This window comes from Diadema antillarum, unplaced genomic scaffold (assembly GCF_040938485.1).
Source record: "Diadema antillarum isolate AM-2024a unplaced genomic scaffold, OU_Dant_1.0 seq00000757_RagTag, whole genome shotgun sequence".
NCBI lineage: Eukaryota > Metazoa > Echinodermata > Echinoidea > Diadematoida > Diadematidae > Diadema > Diadema antillarum.
The window spans coordinates 309,979-318,168 of NW_027271649.1; the positions used below are offsets into that span (position 1 = coordinate 309,979).

The window sequence follows — 8,190 nt, forward strand, 5'->3', positions numbered from 1 at the left end:
CCTCTTTTGCCATCACTGTTACCCTATTGATGATTATTCAAAATAGTAATCATAGTTGATATTTTTAGAGCGCCTTTTCCACTGGATATAAAGTGCTATGAGATGTCATTCCTGGTCGCCATATTGGAGATTATTCTTACGCAAATTACCAGGCATTAACAGTACAAATCCAGTGCATATTATATAGGAATATCATAATAAGTAGGTCTTCAAATTTTGTTTGAAGGGATCCAGTGTTAGTGATAATTAAAGTATAATACCTATATGTACGCCAAGGAGGTTGTGTTGCTGTCATTTTTTGCGTTGATGGCTTCTGTGATTCTTTGTTTTCTGTCTATCAAAAAAGCTTTGAAGTGATGGAAAGCAAATTTCAGGGAACGTCAGAATAAGGTTTAATTTCGAAGGTCAATAACTTGGCGCATATATTCGCTTGTTAAGTGGGCTTAGTGGTATAGTTGGGCCAGCTGGACCAATAATTCGGGGGTGGTGTAACATCGCACCGCAACAACAGCAACAACAACCAATCAAACAGAAACAAAGCAACCAATAAAGCAAAAACGAAAGCAAAAGCAAAGTTAAAAACAAAATCATGAAAAGCAAAAACACTCAATAAGGGATAATTCCGATAACACCTGCTCAAATAGCATAAAACATAAATGTCACAATCATTAAGATAAAAAAGAAAACGGCTCAGACATGGAGCCTGTTATACCCCGAAAGGAACCGTATAGTTATACGTAACACGAAGTACTGTATTACAAGTATGCCTATTGACCGATTCTGTGACGCGCTATGTGTATTTTTGGCATGGGCAGCGCCATACTGGGTGTATCATCCGACCCCCCGCCCCTCCGCACTCCCCCACCCCTCTCCCTACATTAGCACGCGCGCAGAATGAAAAACTGCGTTAGCCAATGGGCGTCTCGTCCTGAGTGCGCGAATGCTTGCTAGTGCGCGAACCTTTGTTACAAGTGCGTGATAAACATGTTGCCCGGGGGTGGGGGAGAGCAGGGGGGGTCGGCTGATACACACCGATACACCCACTATGGCTGCGCCCTGTGCCGTAAAATGTCTGCTGCCCTCTACGAACCCGAATCGGTCAATACCCCGAAAGGAACCGTATAGTTATGCGTAACACGAAGTATATTACAAGTATATAAGATACCCGTTACTAATGTGACTGGTCAATAAAATTTGTGGTATACCACTTGTCTTCCACTGATTTTGTTGGAGGCCTAATTCCCGATCGTGAACAATATTTATTGATTCTAAGCTGGGGAATTTCGTGATCAAACACTTCTTGTTAACGTCTCCGGTCTCGGGTAAACAAACTGCAGATAAAATATTGGGCTAATTGATATGCATTTAAAATGTCGTGCGCGTTATTTAGTATAGGAGCCAAAAGTGCATTTAAGAGGCATAATTGGTGTGTTTTCGCTCTCGCTTGTCCGTGTATTCAAGCAAGTGTAACATACATTATACATGTAGACTTATACATGCATTCGTATCTGGGGGGGGGGGGGGGTCGCTCTTTAACAAATGCTGCCCTCCTCCACCGTCCTGTTTACCTTTGGGAGCAGTGATTTGAAAAAAGTCCAAGCGATCGTTAACGGCCCGTTAACGATCGCCCCGTCACTGTACAGACATGCTAACCTGGAAACATTAAACTGCACATATACTTGAATATGAGACAATTCTGAAGCAAATAATTTTCACACAACTAGATTATGTACTCTTCAATGAATCCCACAAGGATTGGAACAATCATCCCCCAGCATTCCCACTGATCAGTTACTAGCCATCCCCTTTAAATATCGATTAGAGGGATTCAAATTTTTACAGTGGTTGTTTCTATATCCCTAACACACATGTTAGAAAACTATTTTAAAGCACTAATCCTAAGTTTTTATTTCGTCTGCAAATGGTAGATTAATGGGAACCAATGGCACATTATAAGGCCCTATTTCATTAAAAGAAAATGTTAAGATGACAACTCTTGCTGGAATGGCAGCTTCCCATAGCAACAGCCAATCAGGAAACTGGATTTTTGTTCTTATCATGACAATTGCCATTCCAGCAAGACACTGAGTCGCTATCTTATCAACTTTTTTTAATGAAACGGGCTCCTGATTTGCACTTGTAGGCCTATAGACTCAAACCTGTAAAATACAGGTCTAGGTCCACCCAAAATGGCGAATAGGTCTGTTTTTCTTTACCGTACCAATTAAGTAGGCCTACAACACTTTAGATGGCGTTTTGAACATTACCATGACGGGAAGAATTTCTGTTCTGAAATCGAGTTGTTGCGAGTTTATTAAATTACCTTTCGTTCGACTTTTTTTTTTCGTTCTTTTTGGGGGTTTCTTTTCAGAGTGAAATAGGACCCGTTAATAGCGATGGAAAGAAAAACGAAATCCCCTCTTCGGGGAAATCGTCAACCCCATTTGGTTGGAGAAGTATCCCATTGACATTCAGTATTTACCATTATAAAATGGGTTCAAGAATGTAGCCAATAGGAAGCGCTGAAATGAGACACACCTCCTTCCTTTACTTCAGTACAACTGCACTGCCTGTAATCCTATGGTAGATTGCCGATCGTCTGTGCGCGCGGCGGCTCCTTTGATGAATTGCATGCATACGCGTACGCGCTGTCAATCCTGTAAACAACTTCTAGTTCGGGCTGCCGGCCGGCCGGCCTGTCTTCCCTTGTGCATAACATATGTGGCGTACGTACGTATACTGTACTATACGTACACTTTGTACAGTACAGTAGACCAAGCGTTATGGGACCGGACGCGTACATGGAGTCACTTTGAAGAGCAAATCCAACGATTTAGCAGGTTAATTCTCACGCCGTTTTCAGAGTATGTTGTCTAGTAGGCCTATATGAGGAGTCTATATCAAGTCTTTAAGGTAAAGGGTGCATATTCTATGTAAAATAAGTAAGTTTTCATGCGGGTGTCCTGAAACCCAACCCCCCATTATACTTATACTGTATGTGCGGGACTTCCGCGAGTGCGACGTGCGTAAAAGTTTGGGACGAACATCTTCGGACGTCTTGACCCACAAAGGTACGTGAAAAACGCTGAAAAATGATGTTAGTTTTCGAATTTTCGACCCATTTTATAAAACAAATGATGCACAGGATTATTTCGTGGCGTTAGTGTAGGCGTAGTGCACTCTCGGGTATTTACAATGTAGTGCAACATGCACTCGGCTTCGCCTCGTGCATGTTTCACAATTGTAAATACCCTCGAGTGCACTACGCCTACACTAACGCACTCTATCCTGTGCATCATTTGTATAATATTCACGCAAAAGTAGGCCTATACAGTATGTCCAAAAAAAATACAATCAAATTTTCGCATTGATAACACCCAATATGATTAAACTGTCTAAATGTTTCTTCATGGTCTTAAAAAATAACATCTTAGCTCTATTTTGCAGAAAATCCCATTCAATTTGGTTAAGCGGTCACAGAGAAATGTGGAATGTTGTAAAGCATGTCATGAGTCTGATTCTTCCAAGCTTATCACTTTGATGCTTTTGTGTGTGAATACAATAGACAGAACTTGGAGGGAAGAGATTCTTGACATCCTCTACAAAACTCCTCATTTCTCTTTGACCACTAAAGCAAATCGAATAGGGTTTTCTGTAAGATGTGGGCAGTGAGTTATAGTTCCATACCCTGAATTTGTATTTGAATTGATTCACTATCTTTAAAGATCATTGCGAAGAGTCCCGTTGTATTTTTTTTTTTTGGGGGGGGGGGACATACGCTAGTATTTTGTATTTTGAGTGAAGACCCTTCTCTATCCAAATGTGTGAAGAGCACTCTTTGATTTTGGTTTCAACTGTAATATTAATGATAATAATAATAAGTATCATTTATAAAGCGCTTATTACTAAAGCTTCTAAGCGCTTAGCGTCTCGTAATGGAGAAAGATTAGAAAGGAGAAATTCACTCATGAAGTACAAATATAAATAGTAAGATGAAACAAAATACAGAATTACACACATTGTAAATTATAACTTAAAAAGGAACGAACATAACATGTCCTGTAAAAGCTTGATTTAATTCACTGCGCAGTACTATTACGCAGTAATATCATTGAGGTACAGTTTCGTGCGTCATCTATTTACTGTATTTTAGAGAACGTCAAAATTGTGAAGGGGACAAGTCATCAGCTGTCACTGCTCACTGAACAGTGACACTCAAACCCGCTCTGCATTTATAGAAGGCTCTGCTGCATTACAGTATCTCGCTCCCTCTACGGCCTGCATCAAAGGAGATACTGTGTACCATTTATACTGTACACACGACAAGCTACACAAGTATTGCAACGCGGAGCTTGTCATCACTAATCTTGTGTCAGCTAGCGGTAAGTCCCTCGGATCCGGGAGCTCCAGCCAGCTAGGTTCTATTCGGGTGGTTCCTCGATCGCGATCGCCTCTGCACTGCATACAAACTGTACCGATCACTCTGTGCTTGCTGCGCTCAAAACAGTGGCAGGCGAACTGGTCGTCATTTCGCATTTGATCAGAATCTGTCAACGCGACCCTATTCTTTTCGCCAAATAAACGTTACGTCGTAAGTATCTCGAATGATATATCTTTGTGGTAAACAAAATTACATGTAACGTTAGAAGGAAAGAGAGGGGAATAGGGGCAATCACTAGCTATTTTCTAGACAACATAATCGTGAAGAACCAGTCCCTCACGTACTATTCTGTGTGTGTTTGAGTTTTTGGTGTTGTTTTGGTGCGATGACGGTGTTAGCCCTATATTTGAAGATATAATGAGCGTTCCCCGAATCATGTAGGATTTCGAATTGTTCCAAGAGTAGAGATCTAAAGATATTGATTTAATTCTTAAAATGACAACTACCCTGTCTTTATCTTCAGGAAGTTAAAATTACCTAGACCCTACTGCACTGTCACGGTTTTGAAACTGGACACTGTCACTAGGTTTGTTCAGTTGGCTGCAATCTTCTTAGCGCTTTCTCATAAATAGTCACATGGTTACAGACATTGGAAATGGTATCTTCAGGTGTTCTTCTGCCACTACTTTCATTGGAAGTACATGTAGAACCAAATTCTATCATTGATATGAATTCTCTTTGTTGTGATAGAACAGAATGATGATGTATGGATCCATATTCTAATATGAAATTGAATTTGTATCTCTCAGACAACAGAAACATGGGAAACTGTCTGTCTGGAGGAGGCTCTAGTGGGCAGTCATCAGGTGGCCAGAGTAAGATTAGGACTCACATGCTGTTCCCCCCAAAGTCCACTGGACAGCCAAGTCCTAAACCGTCACCTAACCAACCACGGAAGCTGTGACAGCAACACACATAGTTTCACTGCAACTGCAAGGTACGAGGGTTGATTTTTTTGTTATTGTGCTGCCTTCTCAAGAAAGGATGGATTATTTGCAAAAGAAAATTGTGCCCAGAATTCTTAAGAGTTGCAATTGAAGCATGCTTGGTCAATACTGTAAAGCATAATAATAACAAAAAATTTTCATGAAGTGGAGCAGATGTCCTTTTTGCGCCATGAAATTTTCGCAGATGGCTACTGGCATCTAAGGCATGTTACATTTAGTGTAAACAAGAACTTTTGCATGCATTTTGATTTTGCGAATTGCCACTGCTGTCCAGTGCATTATAGTGTAGACAAAAATTTTTGTGTGCATTTTAATTTCTTGGCTTAAATCTTGGCCGTTGCAAAATTTGTGAAATTAAAATGCATGATGCAAAAATTTCTGGTTTTACAGTCTATGATTAGCTAATTATTCTGTTTCAACTGAAATCAATGTTTTATGCATTGCAAAGCTAACAATAAGTTGCACGACAGAATTTTATGTGAAGATGAATGCAAACTAAAATTCATTTTTTTTTTTAGTGTTCTCTTCAAGAGCAATTTATATAATTCTAAAATCATGGACATAAAATAATTGGAAATTATCCCCCCCCTTTTTTTTTTGCCGTTTATCCAGAACATTTTTTTTTCTCCAAAAGTGTGAATGGGTGTATGTCTATAGAGGTCCATTTCATTAAATTTTCATCAACGCCCTTGGACACTCTCCACTTTCAGTACAAATAATTTTTATAGGTTGATGAACAGAATGTGCCTAATGAGTTTACAAAATTTCTTAGTAGTGTGATTATTGTTTTATGGTGGTTGCTATGGAGTTTCAAATCCTGTATGGGTACCAATCGTTCCAAGGGAAGTCCATTGATTTTTTCTTTTTTCAATTTGTCATGGATAGTGCATGGCAATGTATGGTTTGTATCAACTTTTTTTTAGGACTCAATCATTGTAACCACCACCTGAATATGCTGTTTGACACGAAGAGCAGATTTGTTCTTGACACCCTCTTTTGATTACTTTCTCATCTTTTGTCACAGATGGTGATATTTCTTGTTTTCCTGGTATATAGAAGAACCTGCTTTTGGAGCAACACGTGTGCCAAGTAAGCCACCCGGAGTACCAAAGCCGAACAGATGGGACTGTCGCAATAGCAATAATCGATCAATAACTCAGCAGTACTTATCCAGCTCATACTCCAGGAGCCTTCTGCTAGCTTGCCATCAAGAACTCTTCATTTTTGTAAGCTTGAATTGAATTTTATGACATCTCCTTGTCTCCCTCTTTCTTTGTCTGTTAGTCTCTCTCTCTCAAGAGTCTCTCTCCGTCCCTGTTTAAATAAGAAAGAATACATGTTTTGACTTTTCCTTTTTCTTAAGCCCCTGTTTCACTATGCCGTTCTCTCTACGATTTGACAATTTTCTCATGGCAGGAAGGATCATGTAAAACCTGAGCCGATCAGGACACAGTACGATGTTAGAATGCTCTAAGTACGCTGCAGTTACGACTACCACATGCTTTCTACGCTCTTACTACGATGATCGGAAATGAGGCATTACGATCTCTGCCGCTGCAGAACGATGCAGCTACGCTGTCAGTGCGATGTTGCTGATGTTATCCGATCGATGCACGCTGTATCTACGCTCTGAACAATCTATATGATCTTATCACGCTGTCACCCCGTTCAGGGAGCTGAAAAGTGCCCGATGTATCCCGATGTATCCCGATTCGACTGTCGATCTGCAGTCAGTCAATTTATCAGCACGCAGAACCGAAGAATTATACTGTGGACCTCGAAGAGGCTCCTCAACTCACGGTTCTTTTGCAGCAATGCATTGATATAAGCAAAGACGTGCTGATTTTTCCAATGCTTTTTCTTGATGTCCTTGCTTTTATAGTCCGTCTTCCTCCAGTTGTAGATGATTTCATATCCTTCAAAATTCTGCTACCGGTATATTCTCTTCCTCCTCTTTAAAGGAAACCAAAACCCAAAGAGCAATGTGAATTGAGTGAAAGCAGTAACATTAGTAGAACACATCAGTGAAAGTTAGAGGAAAATTGGACAATTGATGCAAAAGTTATGAATTTTTAAAGTTTTGGTGTTGTAATCGCTGGATAAGGAGACTAATAGAGTTCGTGATGTCATGTGTGGACAACAATATAAAGAAAATATATAGAGAATTCCACAAAAATTCATTTTTCATGAAAATTACATATTCCATCGACTTGATACTGACATATTATGTTTAAGGGAGTCATTATTTCCCCTGCTTTCTGAAAGCAGTTAGTCAAGTCCTCTTTCATTACACTAGAAAGGTGAAAGCATGTTGAATTTTCTTCATATATTCTTTATGTTGTTGTCCACACATGATGTCATAAACTCAAGTAGTCTCCTTATCCAGTGGTTCCAACATCAAAACTTTAAAAATTCATAACTTTTGCATCGATTGTCCGATTTTCCTCAAACTTTCACTGATGTGTTCTACTAATGTTGCTGCTTTCACTCAATCCACATCTCTCTTTGGGTTTTGGTTTCCTTTAAGCATCACGTGCAGTTTCTCTTTCTTCGCCTTTTGGGTAGGTGCTTTGCTGCTTTCTTCTCTTCTTTTTCTTCATCTCTTTTCCTTCGAAAATTTGAGCTCCTTCTTCTTCATGTTCTGCCCTGACAGGTGCAGAGACAATGCCCTCCTCCTCAACACTTCTGCCTCTCAATCTCCTTGATCTTCTTATGGCAGACATTTTGTGTAAGTTTTCTTCCCGTTCTTGTGCCGATGTAACTACGCTCAGAAAGACCGTGTTACGCTCATCCCACTGCGTT

At 40.0% G+C, this 8,190-nt stretch overlaps 1 long non-coding RNA gene across 1 annotated transcript; it reads left to right on the plus strand.

The window, feature by feature from the left end:
- Positions 1-4,496: 4,496 nt before the first annotated feature.
- LOC139738586 (uncharacterized) lies at positions 4,497-7,362 on the plus strand. Its single transcript, XR_011711460.1, has 3 exons — positions 4,497-4,591; positions 5,191-5,378; positions 6,413-7,362. It is a non-coding gene; the product is annotated as an uncharacterized lncRNA (long non-coding RNA).
- Positions 7,363-8,190: the final 828 nt, after the last annotated feature.